Here is a 20873-nt window from a genome sequence, read left to right on the forward strand (position 1 = left end):
ATTGTTTTGTATTGCAGTAATAAAATAAGATATATAAAGAAAAGATTGCTATCTTTTAGAATATAACAATCTAATAATTATTTTTATATTAAATTACTAACAGCTGATGTTTCTTAAATATTTACCATTTGCCAGGCACTATTATTATAAAAAACTTCATAATAATAGTATTCTAATTGTATTCTCACAGCAATTCTCTGATAGGTATTATCATTATTATCAGCAACTCATGAATGAAAAACATTAAGACAGTCTGATCCCCAAACTTTTGCATTGATATTCTTTTGAGAATTCAAGCTTTGGGGACAAGGAAACTGAGTTCTATATCTTCCTTTGCATTTAGTAAAAGTGGCAACCACTTTCAAAAAGTTACTGAACCTCTGTAAACACCAATTTCTTCATTTTGCAAAATTCACAAGATTTTGATGGGAAAAAGTGTAAGTAGGAATGGAAATTACAAAGCACACTTAGGTTAGAAAAACACCAACTATTATTATTATTATCATCATCATCATCATCAGATATAAAGAAAAGCATCATGCATAATCTCAGGAGTACAGTAGATACTTAATAAATACTAGTTTCCTTTCTTGTAAAAGTCTTAATAGGCTAGAAAGATAAAGACTATCCCACACGTGAAATGGAATCTACCTGGGCTGGAATCCCACAGGACTATGAGAACTGTGTCTGTGAATGGCCTTGAAATGAAAACCCAGAGACTATTTTTAATCCTATTTCTAAATTTAACTGTGTCATAGTCTCATATTAGTCCTCTTATTGACAGGGAGTTTGGTGTTCACTTAACATACACTGGGTACAGTTTTCAGTGTATCAGCTTTCAAATCCTGGCATAGAAACAGTTTCAATGACTATTCACATTTCCAACAGAGGCATAGTGGAATTTAACAAAAGATCTGTGGACTGGAAGGGGAGCAGGGTATCAGGGTATGAAAGATTTGTGACAGCTCTGATATATTTCCTTCTTCCATTCAAAAGCAAAAACCACAAAGCACTTTAAAATTACTGAGAAAATTACAACTGAATGTTTGTAGTCTTTAAATCTAAGCATCACCACGATTAAAATGAATGTAATGCTAAAGAGTATTTAAGGTTTAGTGATCTAAGAAAAAGTTTTCTGGGATCAAAAGTAGCTCCTGTACTGTCTGATTAAAGATGCCCATCTGCAAAACTAAATGATGCATCAACACTGCATGCTCAAATCAATTTAATTGATTTGTGTGTATCATTATCCTATCTGTTATGTTTATGTTTTCAATTGTCAAAAGCAGACTTTGCTGATTAAGAGCTGTGTTACATATACAGCAATTAGAGGATAGAAAGTCCTATCATTAGTCTACATCATGCAGAGCTGGCCAAGAACATTACTCTTCAAAAATGGAAAAGTTACAGCTTGAGAAACAGGTCCAGTGACAAATTAACTCATACAAATCCAGGAGACTAATGTGGAGGTGGTGCTATACTTAAAAACTTGTTTGGTTTCCAAAACTGCCAAGTGAAAGATCCAAAAGCTAACTGAAGGTAAACCTAGCCTTACTATGTTAGCCTAGCAAGTTGAAAGTGATGTCACAAAAATTTTTTTTCTGAATTAGCTAAGAATCTTGACTAATAGTTGCCATTAAATAAATTTTTCAGAAAAGCTGATAGTATCTTTAACCTTGTTTATTTCTAATAAAAACTAGCTACACATTAAATCATTTTTTGTTTAACATTCCTACTAAGTTTTTGTTAGCATAAAAGTATCGAACTACAAAATTTAATGATGATATTTAATATCTTTGTTGATGCTAACAGACTTGAAATTTAAAATTTCCATTAGACTAAAGGATTTTTAAAAACTTCTTGTTTGTTATTATTCCATTGATGGAGATAAGAAAAGGGGAATATATATACACCAAGCTATTATGGATGAAAAGCGTTTTGATTTAAAAAAAAGAAAGACAAACTAACAACCTTGTATTGGTTGGCAACTACTGATTACAAAAACTGTTTTATTTCCTAGTATCACTAAACTTCATTTCACTGGCTACAATAAAGCAATTGAGGCAACAAATAAAATTAAAGGCTCCACTTTCAGCAAAGTCTCCTTAGAAGTAAAGAAGTCAATGAGAATAAATCCTCTCTCCTCTTATTTCTTATTAAAACATTCTGGGAGATGCATCTGTGAGGAACAGCTCATTTTTCCAGCAAGAAAAATTAGGGGTTAACACTATATACAAAAATTGAATTCTGCTATCCCAGTCATGAAGTGGTATCCCAGCAGAGATCCTACTCTTTTGGAAAAGAGTTAGAAAAAGGCAAATAAACTGCAGGCAAGCAGCAGATCTAAGGTCCAAGAACCAGGACCAGCAAAGCAATCACCAGTCACGTCCACCATGAGGCAGCAGACCATACCTTGAGAGTATCATGCACCGGAATCAATAATGGAACGTTAGAGATAATGGACAGTAGACACCATTACTCTCTTCTTGATGTCCTGCACCCCTAACACAGAATCCCTTTTGAAAGCTTATGCTCAATGCTTAACCTAATGTGGTTGGGAAGAAGAATAGGCTGTTTTCTACTTCCCTCGATTTCTCTGACTTGCTCTGGAGCTTTCTGCAACATGCAAGAACAAACATTTTAAAAATCTTGCTATTTTTTTCAGGAAAAACATACACAAATAATCAAGAGTCTACTTGGGTAAGCCTTTGTCAGTCACAGCCATTGCTTACTGAACGTGACTTTTGACTGATAGTGACTTGTAAAATAATGTACTGCCTTGTAAGGAACACTTGTGGGAGGACAATAGAGAGGTTTCTTTGTGATTAGTTTGTGTTGTGTGTGTGTATGTGTGCTCTAAGGGATTAGTTTTGTTTTGTTTTTTTTTTTAACATAAAGCTTTTCTTCCTTCCTCTGCAGTTCTTGAGCACCACTGAGCATAATTTGATTATTTTTGGTGCCATGGTTTGATAGTCTTTTTTCCTTAGGTACAATTCCCTGACATACACTGTTTGACAGGAAAAAAAAAAAATCCACAAGAATTTCCTGAGAAGACATTCATATGCAGCATGTGTTAGATTTTTCATTTTCATTTGGCATTTTCCAACTCAACTAATTATGTTATCAGTCAATGTAAATTTTAAAAAAGAAAGTTCTAAGTAAGAAAAAAAAACATAAAAAAACTTGAAGTCCTGCTGCCTAAATTTAGAGATATGCCTGTCATCTTTAAATAGAAGAAAATTATATTAGTGCTTTTACATATCTGCACATTGTGTGCTTCTCTCTCTGTCTCCCTCCACCTTCACCCCTCACCCTCCATCTTTCTGTATCTAGTTCTGTAATGACTTCTTTGTTTGGAATACAGAGTCTTTCCTGATGCATTCAGTGGTAATGTTTGTGCAGAGTTTATTGGTCTTTTCTTGGTTATTGTTGGCTGTGCAGATTTTGACACATTAAATATATCCATCAAATATATCTATTACATACATTTTTCATTCTCTTTCTTAGGCTATAAGGTATGCAGAAATTCAGCCAAATGTAAAAATGAATGGTCAATGTAACATGAACTGAAAATGTGGCAATGAACATATGCTACCAATACATGTTTACAAGCAAATACAGTGGCCCGCCCTGCCCCTGGCCCTGGAATCCACCATCTCCTCAACCCTGAGCGCCAATAGCTAAATCCACAGATTGTCAAGTCCTTTATATAAAACTATGTACTACAGTTGGAACCTTATATCATGGGTTCTGCATCTGCATATTCAACCAACTGGAGATCAAAAATCAAAAATCGATAGGAGGTTGATTGACTCTGTGGATGTGGAACCAGAGGATATGGAGGGCCCACTGTAACTGTTGTGACATTATCTGCTCTAATTGACAGTTTTTAAATCAATCACTCATTGATTATAAGGCACATCATTATATGCACCACTAAGAAAGAAAACATATTTCAAATTAAATTTGACACATCAATTGTGAGCTGCACCACCATTTCATAGATGAAAACTAAGACGAAGAAGGGCACCACAGAACTGATGAAATGCAGTGCACACATGTATGAATGTGCCTCTTCCCCCTTGTACTTCTAGTATCAACTGCCAAGCATTTTATATTTTACTTATCTGCCTTGTTTCACTCTTTTTTTCAAATAAAATTTATGTACAAGTAATTTTGCTGATTTGGCCTTATTTTAGGGTGCAATTTAAGGCCTGTGCTTAAGTTCTTTCTAATGTATGTCATGGAACTTGGAACCATGTATGCCTGCTGGGTTAATTTCATTCATTCTGCCTTCAGTTGGCCAGTGACACAGACAACAGAGAGAGCTGGTACATGAGTCTAGTACCCAAGAACCACTCTCTATTATCCTAGATTAAAAGCGTTACTCAAATTTACCTATCAATTTTAAAAGCACCTGGGCTAAGTTCTGTAAAATTATGAGAAAGGAAAAGTTAGTCTTCAGTGTCATCCTTCTTTCTCATGTCTAATTTTCTTATTTAGTATTCCAAAACATAAAGGTCAGAGGGTGCCCTATTATTCTGGGTAAAGCTCACAGCTCCTACTAATAGCTGTGTGTTCTTTCTCTGATATCCACAGGGATAGCAGTTTGGCAATTAGCAATCTGATAATATAATCCTTCCAACCGGACACAGAAAGGGAAGTAAGACTGCCCGCAGAAAAAGATGATATGGACTTAACACTGACCTTTTGGAAGGCAATTAATATTTTTTATCCTATAATTAGGGACTTTAAGTGAGGTAGAGGCAGGGCACTTTTAGAATAATTAGCAAAGAAGAGAAGTTATGACAGGTTCCTGGGTAAGGTGTTTTGGGGAAGTTGGACCTTCTATCTAACAGTGTATAGTAAGAACTTGAAGCTATTAATGCCAAAGACCAGGCTAGATTTAGGGAAAGAATTTGCTTCATCTCAAGGAAAAGTTTATAATAGTCACACGGTAGATTCTGGGAAAAAGTCATTCATTTACTAATTCATTTAATATTTTTTTAGCATCTATTATCAGCCTGGCCCAGGCTAGGTGTTAGGGACATTGCAATAAAACAGATTTGGCTTTAACCCTCATGGAGTTTATAATTTGGCAGAAAGTATAGGCACTAAATAAGTAATTTTATCTGTAATAGGTATTATCAAAGAGATATGCAGAATGTTACTGGATCCAATCCTTTGTCAAGAAGATGACATCTTATTTAAGACCTCAAAGATGAAGCATATTAACTTGGTGAAAGGAGGAAAAGGGGCAGAACTTTCAGGCTCAGGGAAGAGTCAGTCTTCTTGAAAGCCCAGGGGCCAGAGAGATAATAGTACCTCATTAAAACTAAAAGAAACTAAGTGTGAATGAAATACCAGAAGGGTGTATGCAAGGGCTGAGACTGAGATAATAGGTGGGGAACATCCACATTGTGGGAAGCCCTGTAAGCCATTTAAGGAGCTTGGACTTATTCTAAAAAAAATGGAAACATGTTGAAGAATCTTAAGCAAGAATTAACCCATTTTATGTTTTTATTTTTTACTTTTTTTTTGACACTCTAGATGAAAGTAAATAATAAATTAGAGAAGGGATCAATTGAAAGCAAGAGACCACTGAGAAGGTCACTGCAGTAGTCCAGGTGGGACCACACAATGCTGGGAATTACAGAAGGGTGGTTGGCACCCACAGGAAAGATGAGGGAAAGTGGATAAACCTGAGAGCAGTTTGGAGGTGGACTTTTTAAGATTTATATGCACAGTGAAGGAGGGGGAGTAATCAAGGATGACTGTATGAATGCCAGTTTTCTTTCTTGAGCAGCTGGGAAGTTGATGATACCATTTCTGAAAAAATAAAAATAAAAACAAAAAGAAAAAAGAAACTGGAGAAAAAAACAGAAATGAGAAGAAATTCCAGAGGAACTCTGACATTTAAAGATCAGGTAGGCAAGAAAGAGGTGACAGAGGAGATCAGAAAGGTACAGACACATCAGTAGAAGGAAAAATCTAAAAAAAAATTTTTATTAAAGAAACCAAGGAAAATATTTTCAGAGAGAAAGTCAAGGATGTCAAATGCTACTGAAAAACCAAGCTAGAAGAAAACTGGAATTATTCTACTAGATTTATTGACGTAGTACTCACTGGCAGCTGTGGTAAGATTGGTTTTAGCAGTGTAGTAAGGGGTAGAAACCACCAGGAATGACTGAGAAGGGTGGTAATGCAATTATAGAATATAAATGCATTTAAGAAATTTGACAGTGAAAGAGAAGATGAAACATGTTTATATGCATATGGAAAGGAGCCAGATGTGACAGTGTGTGATGGTCAAGATTTTTTTTTGTTTTTTTGAAAGCAAGTAATTACAAACCACCCTTAAACTAATTTAAATAAAAAGAGAGGAAATTTCTTACAAAGATATAAAGGAATCTCAATGAACTCAAGGGCAGGCAGAGAACACAATTTGCCAGAATCCAATTCACTAATTGATTAATTTACCAGATTTGTTTGTTTGATGAGTTTTACTTGACCAGATTTTATTGTGATTACATATTTGTGGGAATGTTTATTTTTGTGTCTTCCCCATTCTCTTTTGCTAGAGTGGAAAACTGAGGTAAAGGTAAAGAAGACTGAGGGGCATAAGACAGTATATAATCACAAGAAGTTACATAATTTTTTGTGAATATATTCTTATGAACAAGAAGACTTCTTTTTTATATCTTAAATAACTATTGTAATAAACATTCTGTTCCATGGATAATTCTTCTTATAATATATGTTAATAAGAATATATTCAAAATTATGTTCTTATTAATATAGTCTTCTCAAACCCTTCTTTTGCATGCTCTCATCTTAGTGGTCAGCAATTAGGAGAATAGGTGGCATCTGTGTGAGAGAAGAAATGGTATAGGGTTGGGAACATCAGAGATAGTAACTGGGAGAAGCACTTGGGAATCTTGCAAAAAGGGGTTAAGAAATCTCTGTTGATTCAGGAGTCAGGAGCAGAAAGAAAGGAAAGCAGATGGAGTTCAAATCTCAATAAAAATTCATTTCTGAGCTCAATAAAAAATAATTTCTGACTCTGTATTATTACAGTAATGCAGGTCTTTAATTTTCTCCATTGTTAACTGGTGTGAACAGAAAAAGGACTATATCTAGTTTTCTTCTGTCTTTCATGTCCAACCTTCTCAAATAAATGTATGACGTTCATAATAGCTAATATTTATTGAACACTTACTACATGACAAAGTTTTTACTTCATCTTTATAACAACTTTGATGTTGTTGTTATTATGTTATCCTCATTTGATTGGGACAGAAGGATTAAACAAATTGCCCAAAGTTACATTGTTTTTAAAGAATGAAATCAGTATTCAAACCTGGACAATCTGATTCTGGAGTCTGGTTCTCACAGACACTAAACAACTACCTCTGCATGTTGTTATTGTGTCTAGTTTGTCTTCATAACATTCAACTCCTGTCCCACCACTCTACCAATATTGCATTCTTACAGTCACAAGTAATCTTCTAAACATCAGTTCCTAACATCCTCTTCTTGACTTCTCTATAACTTTTACTGAAGTCTGTTTTGAAGCACTTCTCTTAATGTCTGTAAGTATACTTGTTTTCTTCTACCTTTTTCAACACCTCTCCTTTGTCTCCTTTTTTGGCTCTTCTGCATTTGCCCTCTAAGGGAGGGTTTGTCTTAAGTCTTCAAACCCTAACCCAAATCTACATATAGTACTTTAGTCTTCTTTAGGAATAAGACCCCCTAAGGGAAATTCTCTCAGCAAAAACCTGATCCCCTAGTAGAGGTACATATGATAGCTTGCATTCCAGGCACAGCCTAGGGTTGCATGATGAACACACAGATCCCCACAGCCCTGATGCACCTTTTCTTTTTCTAATTTTTTAAAGTGGAAGGTGAGGTCACTGATTTGAGAACTTTTTTCTTCTCTAACACAGCTTTTAAGTGCTATACATTTTCCCCTAATTACTGCTGTAGTGGCACCCCACTAAATTTCTGTCATATTGTGTTTTTATTTAGTCTAAAATGTTTTCTAATTCTATTTTGATTTCTTTTTTTAATGAATATCTTACATAGAAGTATGTTATTTATTATCAACTATTTTTGAATTTTCCAGATATGTTTCTTTTGTTGTTTTCTCATTTAATTTCATTGTGGTCAGAGAGCACACTCTTTATAACTTAACCCATTTAAAACTATTGAGATTTGTTTATTGTCTGTATATAGTCTATCTTGGTAAATTTTCCATGTACACTAAAAGAGTGTGCATTCTATTGTTGTGGGATGGAGTGCTATAGCAGTGTATCCCTTAAGTTAGGTGTGTTGATAATGTTCAAATAGTCTATATGATAATATTAATTTTCCATTTATTCTATCATATATTGAGAAGGGTATTGAAATTTTTAACTATAATAGTGGATCTGTCTATTTCTTCTTGCAGTTCTATCAGTTTTTGCTTTATGTAGTTTGAAAATCTGTTATTAAATGTGCAAAGATTTAGGATTATTATGTCTTTTTGATAGATCCTTTCATCATGAAATGACCTTATTTGTCCCTGGTGATATTATCTGCCTTGAAATCCACTTTGTCTGATATTAGTATAGCTGCTCCAACTTCTTTTTGAATAGTGTTAACATAGCATCTCTTTTGTATGTTTATACATTAAAGTGAATTTTTTATAGGGAGCCTTACATCTTCTTGTTTTATCTAAGCTGACAATCTCTTTTTAATTGCAATGCACCTATTATATCTAATATGATTATTGATATGGTTAGGTGTAAGCCTATCATCTCTTGTTTCCTTCTTGTCCCTTCTATTCTTTGCTCAGCTTCCCTCCTTTTCCTGCCCACTTTTGATCTTGTTATTTTTTTAAGCAATTCCATTTCATCTCCTTTGTTGTACTATTAGTTATACATCTTTGCTTTGTTATTTAAATGATTATAGTAAGATTTTTTGTATGTATCTTTAACTTATCACTGTCTGCCTTCAACTGATTTTATACCACTTAATGTAAGTTAAAAAGTTTACTTCCATTTTTTTTAGCTGTTATGCTATTTTTGATTAATGTTACTTACACATTATAAAACACACATTGTGACTATTTTGTTTAGTCAATTATTTTTTGAAGAAATTTAAATTATAAGAAAAAATTCTTAGTTTTTACCCATGTAGTTATTTTTCTGATGCTCTTCATTCCTACAGGTACATATTTTCATCTGGTATCTTTTTTTCACCTGCCTAAGAAATTTTAAATTTCTTGTGGTATAGGTCTCCTCAGAATGAATTCTTTCATCTTCGTATGTCTGAACTATCTTTTTGTTGCTTTCATTTTTGAACAATGTGTTCACTGAATATTAAACTCTAGGTTGTCAATCTTTTCTTTCACATCTTTAAAGATGTTGCTCTACTTTTTGGATTTTTTCCAATGAGAAATCTGCTGTCTTCCTTATTTTTGTTTGTTTACACACACTATGTCCTTTTTCCTGTGGCTGCTTTGAAATTTTCTCTTTATGACTGGTTTAAAGTAATTTCATTATAAAGTGTGCTGGTGTTGTTTTCTTTACATTTTTTGTGCTTAAGGCTCATCTAACTTCTTAGAATGTGTTTAATTTTCATGAGATTCAGAAAATTTTGGCCACCATATTTGAATGTCTTCAAATTTTTTTGTGTCCTCCTTCCTTTTCACTACCTTGGGGATCCAATTACACATATAAAAAGTTGCCTGAAGTTGTTCCACAGCTCACTGGTGTTCTTTGTATTCTTTTTTTTTTTTTTCTGTTTTAAATTTTGCATAGTTTCTATTGCTATTTCTTCAATATCTTAAATTGTCATTTCAGACATTATACATTTCATCTCTAGCAGTTTGATGTTAGGTCTGTCTCATATCTTCAATATTTCTCCTTAAGTTTTTAGACATATGTAATCCAGGTAAAATAACTGTGTTTATGTCCTTGGTTCTGCTAATTCAAACACCTGTATCAATTTTAAGTCAGTTTTGATTGATTGATTATTCTCCTCAATATGGATCAGGTCTTTCTGCTCCATTGCATGGCTGCAGCAAACTTTTGATTGGATGCCAGAACTTGTAAATTTTACTTGCTGAATGAATGTTTTCATATTACTATAAATATTCTTAAGCTGCCTTCAAGTAAGCAGTTACATTATATGGAAACAGATCCTTTAGGGTTTTGCTTTTATGACTTGTTAGTTGGCTCCAGAAAAGTACCCAGCATAGAACTAATTATCCACATCATTGAGACAAGATCTTTTGGAGTACTCTCCCCAGTGCTACATAAATTATGAGTTTTTCTAGTCTGGCTGTAGGGAACCAGTACTTTTCCTGGCCCTGTGTGAATATTAAGCATGGTTCCATCTTTTGAATGGTTCTTTCACAGCCTCTGGCAGTTTCCTCAAATCAAAACACTGATCAGTACTCTGTGGAATACTCAACAGGGACTGTCTAAATGGCTCTAGGTTATTTTTCTGTGCAGTTCTCTCCTTTATGGTGTTGTGCTATGAATTCTTGCTTGCTTGTTCTCTCTGGACCTCAGCTTCCACCTCCTCAGGCCGGGTTTTGCCTGTGTTCCTCTTCCCTGAACTGTGGCTTGGAAATTCTCTCATGGCAGTAAGCTAGGACATTTATAGGGCTCACCTCATTTGTTTTCCACCTCTTAGGGATAACCTTGTCTGGTTGCCTGATGCCCAACACTTTGATTTGGTATTTTTGTTGTTGTTTCGTACAGGATGGTAAATCCATTCCTTATTACTCCATCTGACCTGAAGCTGAAGTCCCAGCTGATCTCAATGAAGATGGGTGATAGGAAGATTAAGAAACCCTCTGCATAGTTCTTCTGTAGAAAATTCAGCTTATGGTAAAATACTGAACCAAAGTTTCTTTCTACATACACATACATATGTATATCTTTTTAACTTAAACTACATTCCCCCTACTCTGAGGAAGTATCGATTTTAATGAGCAAGAAATTCTATTCCAAATACTGTTCACTAATAAAAAGGAAAAAGAAAAAAACAAACTTAGATACTGCAAGAGAATCTGTCATTTAATAAGTGTGATAACTTCACAAAAATGTGTACCTCAAATCCAGTCTCTACAATCCTTTAATATTAGAGCTATTCTTAGATCTTAAAAAATTTTCTGACTTCATCCTATTAAGGAAACGTTTCAACCTTGCTCTGTCAAACAGTTTTTTAAATCAAAAGTATGATATAACTAGTAGAGTATTGAGTCAGTTGAAATGATAAACACTCTCATGAAATAATTTACTATGGTTGGCCTAGGAAACATTACCTTCCCACATAATAATTAATTTAGGAAGTGTTCATAAATGTGGGTAAGCAGGGATATCTGCAAAATTAATTATCTCTAAAAAAGTTCTCAGAAGAAATTTTGATATAGGTAGGTTTATACCTAGATTGTTAATTTTATGTAAGAACAGAATCTTTGTTAAAAAAAAATCCTTTAATATCAGTATCAAGTAAATAACCTTGGTTTCACTGCATTATCTTTGAACATTGTGAGTATTTTCAAGTTTAAAAGGCATTATTATAATTGCTAATAAAATAAAAAGAAAATCTTGAAAATTAGGAAACATTTCTAGAAGAGATGGAAACATCTGAATGAAAATAGATGAAAGCCAATAGTGGAAGAATTAACTCAGATTAAAAAGCAATTTCAAAATATTTGATGGCTTAAGTGACTCAATACTGTGAATATTTTGTATGAGCTACTAAAATGAAATAACTAGTTAGATAAGAATGAGGAGTTTGTATTAAAATTGTTTTAAAAATCTAATGGTATACGGAAAATTATCTCAAAATGAGAAAAATAAATTCTTAAAATCTAGGTCATTTATTTGTGATTTTCCGTATTTCCTGAAGTTCTGTGCTTTAAACTTGGTACATCATCTAAAGACAGTCACTTTTTTTACTCAAGATCAAGTTATCGGCAAAGTACAAAATGGTAATTAAAAATTTCTAGTTCAGTGCCAGGCACACATTGTTCTTCTAATGAATCAGATTATCTCAACTTTGTAAGGATTAATTAGGTACTTGTAGCAGTTCCTTTAAATTTCTCAGAACACTATGCCACCAGATAACTAAGTGGCAGCCTTGTAAATTCAAAGAGTTAATATAAGCTCAGAGAATCTATCATACCTAATTCCATTAAAGGAGTCAGAAATTTTTGATTAACTATGCCATTATTAAACTAGTAGCATATATTTTCATTTAACATGAAGGTTTGTGTAAGTACTAAACAACACTGGGAAAAAAGGGGGAAAATGGAATATTGCAATATTATTTTCTTTTAGAAAAAAATTAAAGTTATAGAAAAACAGTTTTTGAAACCTGCATGTATTTTTCTCCAAAATCAACAAATATTAATATTTTATCATAGTTAACATTATAAATATAAAAACAATTATTTTGGAACAATTTTAGACTTGTAGAAAATGTCCAAAGACAGCACAAAGGGTTCCCATGTATCTTCACCCAACTTCCTCTAATGCTAAAATCTTGTATGAGGACATTTACCAAAAGTAATAAATTAAAGGTGGTACAATACTATTAATAAAACAAAATTTTATCAATATTTCATTTTTTAAATTCTAGAATTCAATCCAGGATACCACTTCACTTTCAATCATCATATATCTCTTGTCTTCTTCAATTGGTGATAGTTTCCCAGTCTTTTCTTGTTCTCCATGACGACAATTTTTAAGAGTACTCAGGTATTTTGCAGAACACCTTCGATTTGGTTTCGTCTGATATTTTCTCATGATTAGGAATTCTCAGCGGATTTGGGGGAAGACTATATCAGAGGTTAAGTGTGCTTCTTATCACATCATATCAAGGGGTACACAATATAAACATGTCTTGTCACTGGTGGAGTTAACTTTGATTACTTGGTTAAGATGGAGTCTGACAGGTTTCTCCACTATAAAGTTCCTGTTTTTCTGCTTTCCATATTCTATTATTTGAAAGCAAGTACCTAAGTCCAGCTCAATTTCAGTGGAAGAGAATTAAGCTCTACTTCCTTGAGGTGGGGGAGGCTCTACATAAATTATTTGGAATTTTTCTGAAGGAAGATTTTCCCCTTCTCCCCCACTTACATGTTTGATCAATTATGTATATTAGGATATACCCACTGATACTTACTTTACTCTTTGGGGTTATAAATACTACTACTATTAAAAAGTCCAACCCTATTATTTATTTTGTAGCTCAAATGATTCCTGCTTGGAACATTTGAGGACTCTTTCTGGTTGACTTCCCTGAACTTCTAATGTGCCCCCACATTCTTTTTCTTAAAAAACACTATTTTACCTTCTGGCACTGTAAAATGCTCCAGGCTCATCTTGCATTTCACTACCCATCCCCTGAATCAGCCGTTTCTTCAAGAAGCCCTGTGTCTTTCTACCGGGGAATGGTGTTTAGAAACTAAGATCTGGGGGCTGGGTATGCTTGTTGTTACTGGGGTGTCACTGCTTCCCTATCCTCTCAGCAGACAGAGCTAAGGAATGTATTATACAAAGCAATGTATACACATTTTTTTTAACATTTATCTGTGCATGTGTGTGCACGTGAGTTCATATCCCTATCTCAAGCACTACAGGGCTTATGCTATCTTTCCTCCAACGCTTATTTAACTTCAATCTCTGACAGCCAGAAACTGGCTCCCATTATCCGCAATTTATTTACTTATTTTTTCAGTTGTAGTACACGCAGAATAGTCTAGCAGAATTGCAGAATACCTAGCCCATACTCCCGTGAAAACTGAATTTAACAACTAGAGTACAGTGTTTATGTACAGTTCTTTTTTTTTTTTAAGCCTTACAGTGCATAGTCAAAATAGTGTTTTCCAAAGTTAACTTAGGTCAGGTTCATTTTCTTCTCTAATAATTTAGTTTCAAAGAGAATTTTCTGGAAAAAAAACCTCCTACAATTATAGGCTATATGGAATTTAGAAATGTAATGTTGTAAAGGTTCATTTTGAAGATGCTGTCATTAATTTTTACAGAAGCAGTCTTCTAAAGCATTATAATCTATCATTATTATAAGCCACCCACCCCAATATTATCAGAGCTCTTTGTCCTTTGAGTGAGGCAGTAAGAGAAGCCTCCTATTGGGGTAGAGGGAGAGTTGGGAAGGTTATCTGCTGTGACTTTTATTAGATATAGTCATAATAGCTCAACTTCGCCTCTTCCCCCCTAAATTAACTGAGTTGCCTTGGACCCTTCTAGTGTTGGTCTTGATATTACCGTATTTTGATGTCATATCTTCCCAATCATATTCTTTTACATATATAGTAACATGAAACTGAGGTTGTAAAAGTGACCTGCCCAAGGTCACATGGCTTATAAATGACAGAGCTTGAGACTAGAATTCTGCCATGTTCAAAGTCCAAAATAAGAAAAATTGTTATTTTCAGGTTAAAACTTGACGTCCTCCAGCAGAATACCGTATAGCTAGGATTATGGCTAAAGCACCAGATTATTTTGCTTTAGTAAATAGGCATTTTATAGTCTTTTGAATCATCCTTTGCCTGTTTCTTTTTTGTCAACAGGCTCAACCTATGCAGCTCCAAAGACATTTCTATCAAAGAATATGTAACACAGTAACGTCCTAGATAACTTCCCCATACTTTACAATTTGTCTTTGAATAATTTGGCATGGTCATCTTGCAATGTAATTTTGTTTTGTTTTGTTTTGCAGTGCAATTTGAATAGATTAGCATCTATGACAACAAAGCCCTACTTGAATAATTTAGTTTTGACCTTGAACATGTAAAATATAAATTATAATTTTATTATTAAAATATTTCAAGTCAGTGTAATTCTTTTTTTAAATGAGAATTTTGGAGTGTCTAGTATGTACTCATCAGGGCATTTGCACAGATAAAGAATTTTGTGAGAAGAGTTCTCTCACTCTTCTCACAAAGTGCTAAGCTTATCAAACTTTCAGTGATGAAGGAAAAGTTTTTTCCCCAACAATCAGTCATGGGTAAATAGTTTCATTAAATAAAATTAAAATAATTTTTTAGAGAAATAAAAATTTCAAAATGCCAAATACAAGCACAATTTTAAAATATTTTTAGATATAAAATTACTCAAATTGATATTGAAGTTTCTAAACACTTTCTCTCAATTCCTTCATTTTTCTCTTTGAGGACTGGTAACAAGCATTTGTTTACTAACATTGATCAAAGGAACACATTAGTTCCTGGTGAAAATATTCCTTTAGAAAAACCTCAGCTCAGTGTTAGTGTCCACCAGAATCCAGGTTAGAGTTCACTGACATAACAACACTTTTTTTCCCTGAGAGTGTGCCAACAATCCTCAAGGTCTTAATACCTTACTTTTGTACTTATCTAGATTATTACAAAGTGTTGTGTATGGAACATATCATTCTCCTTTGCTATTGTTTTGCCTTTGAAGAAATCTAAGTGCTAGCATTTACTGAGTGATTAGTACATGCTGTTCTTATAGTTATTGAGCCATTTAATCCTCTCAATAAGAAAACATGCATTATTATCATTCCCACTTTACAGAAATGGCAACTAAGGCACAAAGAGATTAACCTGCCATAGGCACACAGTAGTGAGTGACAGATTGAGATCTAAACCCAGACAGCCTGGTTTCAAGGTCTGCGTCCATAACAACAATATCATACTGCTATCCATGGGAAAAAACTATCTGGGAAAAGCCTTTGTAGTTTATCTAAAATTGGATTCCAAGTACATTATTCAAAATGTATTCAATATTTATCTTTTATAGAGCCCTTTCTAACTAGAAAAAGCAACCCAAACTTCAAAAAACTATACATACCTAATATCGTTCCTTCTTTGCTTTTGCTACTAGGAATCTAAGAACTAAGTCTGAGCTTAAATGTTATGGATTTTCTCCACTCTGATTTGTTGTTTTCTGTTTCTGTCAAGTATTATTTCACCTATCACAAGTATTTTTATTAGCCACCTCAAATCCCTTTTGTTGAATAGGTGGTATATATGTAAGCCAATTAACATCTTAAAATAATTCCTCTGCTGTGTGATTTGCAGCTTCCAATCTGCAATCACTGAGAACTCATTAAGAAAAACTGAATAGACCTATTAGAATCCTAAGGCTGCCAAAACAAATTACCACAAACTGCGTGGGTTAAAAGAACAGAAATTTATTCTCTCACAGTTGTAGAGGCCAGAAGTCTGAAATCAAGGTGTTGGCAAGGTCACATTTCTTCTGAATATTCTCAGGACAATCTGTTCTTTGCCTTTTCTAGCTTCCAGTGCCTGTTGGCATCCCTTGACTTGCGGCTGTATTACCAGGATCTCTGGCTTCATGGTCATATTGCCTTCACTTCTCTGTGACTATCTCCTCTGCAGGTCTCTTCAGAGTACGCTCATTGGATTTAGGACCCATCCAGAGTATCCGGATGAGCTTCTCATCTCAAGATCCTTAACTTAATTACATCTGCAAAGACTTTTACCCTCAATAAGCTAACATTCACAGGTTCTGAGGATTAGGACATGGACATATCTTTTTGGGGACCACAATTCAAGCTATTATATAATAGGTGATGGGAGTGGGAGGTGTCTTCCTATAAGCACACTGCAAGAGGCTTTGAGACTTAAGTTTTATGTGATGAAAGGTCCCCCTTCCCCTCCATTTCCTGGCTCTTTGCTTTGCTCTGGACTGGCAAAGTTTGCCAGAGATCTGAGTGTCATTCAGGTAAACTTCATAGATTCACAGTGTTTGAAATATTGCTTGCCTAATTTTTAAGTTTTAAAATGAAAAAAAAAAAACCTCCTACATTTATCCTTTATATTCATCTTTCTGAGAGGCAGTACAAAATAGTTTGCCTAGACCGTAGAAACCAATGCGTTATTATTATTAGCTTTTATTCCAAAGAATTGTTGTATCTTTTCAGAATACTTCCATTATGATAAGCTCAGCTATCTGATCCTTTCTTACAAGATTTTGCCCTAAAAAGTTTGTAAAACTTTCACATAAGGAACAGTTGAGAAGTACTGAAAATTTCAGATATCAAATAATCACTAGAGAGTATATAAAGGCATAAAGGATGTCTGTAACTGAGTGAAATAAAAATTACCATGGGTAGGTCTGAGACTAAGGGAAAAGTTCTAATGGAGAGGATAAGATGCTCAGAGGATGTCACAAAAATTAAGAGACTTCCACCTTAGGTCACTGGTTCTAATTCAACTTACAAGAAAAGTAATTGAAAATCACTATCATCTAAAAACAATTAAGTGCCATCTCTGGAAAAGTTGTCTTACTCTGGTTTCCAGGTGGTAGCAATCACCATCACATTGAACACTCACTACTTAGCCATCTAAATAGAGAGGTTAGAGGATGAACGAGTCTGAAGACAGGATAAACTTCTCTTCCTTCAGGGTCCCCTGGGAAGGCTTGGCAGGTGGTAGAGGGGACATTTGGCTGGTCACTGCCTTTGCTGAATTTAATCCAGAAATCAGTGGATGTCAGTTTGGAGACTGAGATACCGACACTTGCCAGCCATTAGACCCACCTTTTCAAAGGAGAGCCTTTAGTTACAGTCTTATGCAAGATAAAATTTTAAACTACCTTTAGGAGGTATAATTTACATACCATAAAGTTCACCTGTTTTAAATGTATAATTCAAAGATATTCTGTAAATTTATAGAATTGTATAACCATTGCCTTATCAAGTTTTAGAATATTTCAGTGGAGAAATTTGAAGGAATATATATCTAACTAAATTCCATTATTTCAAAGAAAATAATACCTATAGTGCTAAGGGGTGGGGAGAGAAAGAAAGAAGACAAATAATAGGATTTCAAATTTTGATTAAACTTTAACATATAATATTAACACAACTCAATGCTATTTGAGCTGTCATTATTTAAATTTTCATTATGAATTGTCTAATATTGTAACTTAATAGATCATGTCAGAGTTCTTTATACTATCATAATGCTTTAATATAATGCCTTAAAAATAGTTGGCATTCAAATATTAAAATTACCCATCCTCAAGTTTCTTCCACATTTAAGTATTTCACATCCAGAATCACTGAAAAAGTTTAAATATTAATATGGAGAAATCTGAATGTGTATGGATATAGGGATGGAAAAGCCTCATCTTTCCTCCTAAAGTAAGTTCATTATCCATTGACAATAATAATAGCTAACACAAATAACGTTTACTATATGATAGGCACTATCCTAAGAACTCATTAAGTGATTAAATGTTCTTATTTAAGCCTTGCCACACTTTGCAGTTAAGAAAAGGAGGCACAGGGAGGGAAAGTAATTTGTCAAGGTTATTTTTTGAGCTCACATACCCAGCCTATCAAGCAACGAATAAAAACTTAACATGGGGCCACATGGCACTATTTCAGGTGTTTGATATCCAGACTCAGTTGTGCTCTCACCATTATTTAGGAATCTTTCCGCCCTTGACTTGTTGTATCTCACAGTGGCTAGACATCTTTATTACCTCAAAATCTGTCGCAACTTTATATTCCTTTCTTTCTGAATAGATGAGAAAAAAGTGATTAGGAGTTCCAACTCTTGAGAGATTCAATGGGACAAGAGCTAAAAACTGCCCATTGAGTTTAACAACTAGGTGGTTTTGGGTGTTTTGGAAAGAGGCATTTCAACAGAGTAGAAACATAAGTCAGCCCACAGTGTGTTGAACAGTGAATGAGATAAATCTCTCAAGAACTTGGCAATGAAGACACAGGAGTGTTATGGCCAAGGGAAAAATTGAGAACTGAGGGCAGGGCTGCCACTCACCTTTGTGGATTAGAAAGAAGTGTCTTCTCTTGGTAGGCACAGTCCTAAGGATTCATAGCCTGAAGAGGGAGAGGCACCTTTGTGCAAAGGAGATGGTTCTTCTTCCTCAGGGCAAATGCCCTCATTTGCCTTCTTGGTTGAGTATACTGTATATAGTGTATAGCCTGTAAAATTGTGGTTGCCTTGCATGAGAAAGGGTTTTTAGTGAAACTAGTTCCTACAGTTATTTTTATTTACTTAGCAATCTGGATGTAGGAATGGAGAAGGCAAATTCACTGATTCTAGGTTGAGGTTTTGCCATGTAAACATGGTAAGATCAATTACAAGGGGACAAAAGAATTAATAATACTGGCAAGTTTCATGGGTAGTGGGATCTAGAATAGATAGCAAAGAAAGATGTGGCAGACATGATTATCTATCCTTCTTATTCCATGCCAGTTGCATCACCATTTTATCTAGATGTTGAATAGCAATGCAGTAAGGGAGAGTGGACCCAATTCAAGCCATGAATCACAATTAGTTTAAACCAATCACGGTAGTCACATTCCTCTATTACAGTGGCTTTAGTGGTGGGTATGCAATCTAGCTCTACCCAAGGAGATATGAAGGAAAGTTTTCCCTTAAACAAAGATACACAGTATAAACGTACAAGTTCATTTTTCTTTCCTTTAGATGTGGTGGTACGAAGAAGTACTGCTAAGAGCTGCAGCAGCCACTTTTTGACCATGACAGAACAAAACTGAGGTCAAAGCCTACATGAGGAAATGAAAGAACCAAGGAATCTTGAGTTGTCGATGACATTATTAAAGATAAAAGGGTTATTATCATTCTAGTCTTTCTAAAATTTCTCCTTTGTCTTCGCAGAAACCACATTCTCCTTTATCACTACTGATGCTTTTTACTTAAAAGTTACTTATTTTCTACTTCTCTCTTGAGTTTGGTCACAGATCTCTGGTTTTTCCTTTCTTTTTTTTCTCCTAGTAATTTTCAACAGGGGTGATACGTTAGTTTTAAAGAGTAAATTTTATATTACTCATACCTTAGAAATTATTTTTTGATATTTTAAAAACAGCTTTACTGAGCTACAATCCATGTACCATGCACTTAAAACTGTACAATTCTAGTAGTTTTGAGTCTATCCACAGAGCTGTACAACCATGACCATAATCAATTCTAGAAAATTTTCATCACCCCCAAACAAACCCTCTACCCACTAGCAGTCACTCTGTATTCCCTTCAGCCCTGGGAAACCAATGTTCTACTTTTTGTCTCTATAAATGTACTTATTCTGTGAACTTTATGACAACTGGGATTTATATTGCTCATCACTAATCCCTAGTTCCTAGAAAACTTGCTCTCACAGGGGATTTCAATAAATACTTGTTCAGTAGTGAACAAAACAGAAGAGGTCCCTGCTCTCTTGGAGTTTACATGCTAAAGGGGAAGATCAATAAATAAAAGAAAAGAATAAACACCTAAATTTTAACTCTTGCATAGGAGAGAATGCACTGTAATAGAAGATTCTGAGGCAGCTATTTAGATAGTGGAATTAGAAGCTTCTCAGCAATAAGTTGACATTTATGATGAGACCTCCATGAATGCTGGGGAGGAAACAGCTATGGTAAGTGAATTCCCAAGAGAGGAGGGCAAGTAAAGTCTCGGAGGCTACACAGAGCTCAGTGACTTTCAGGAAAGCCAGTGTCCACAGAATACTAAACCCAGAGAAGGCTGATGAAAGCGGTGGAAAGGCAGTCAGGGACCAGGTTATGGAAGCCTTGTTAGAGAAGAGTAAGGAGTTTATATTTAGCTCAAAGTAACTGGCATGTCATTTAAGTTGTATGATTTATTCCTTGTGTAGAGCTTACTATTCAAACTGTGCTTCCAACCTGCAGTGGCAACATCACCTCTGAGCTTGTTAAAATTGCAGAATCTGAGGCACCACCCAGAACAAAAAAAGAGTCTGTACGTTTAACAAGATCCCCAGGTGATTCATATGTACATTAAAACTTGAGAAACACTAGAGAATGGATTAGAGGTGAGAAAGAGTAGAAGAGGA

The sequence above is a fragment of the Camelus dromedarius genome, chromosome 2, assembly GCF_036321535.1.
Source record: "Camelus dromedarius isolate mCamDro1 chromosome 2, mCamDro1.pat, whole genome shotgun sequence".
Taxonomy (NCBI): domain Eukaryota; kingdom Metazoa; phylum Chordata; class Mammalia; order Artiodactyla; family Camelidae; genus Camelus; species Camelus dromedarius.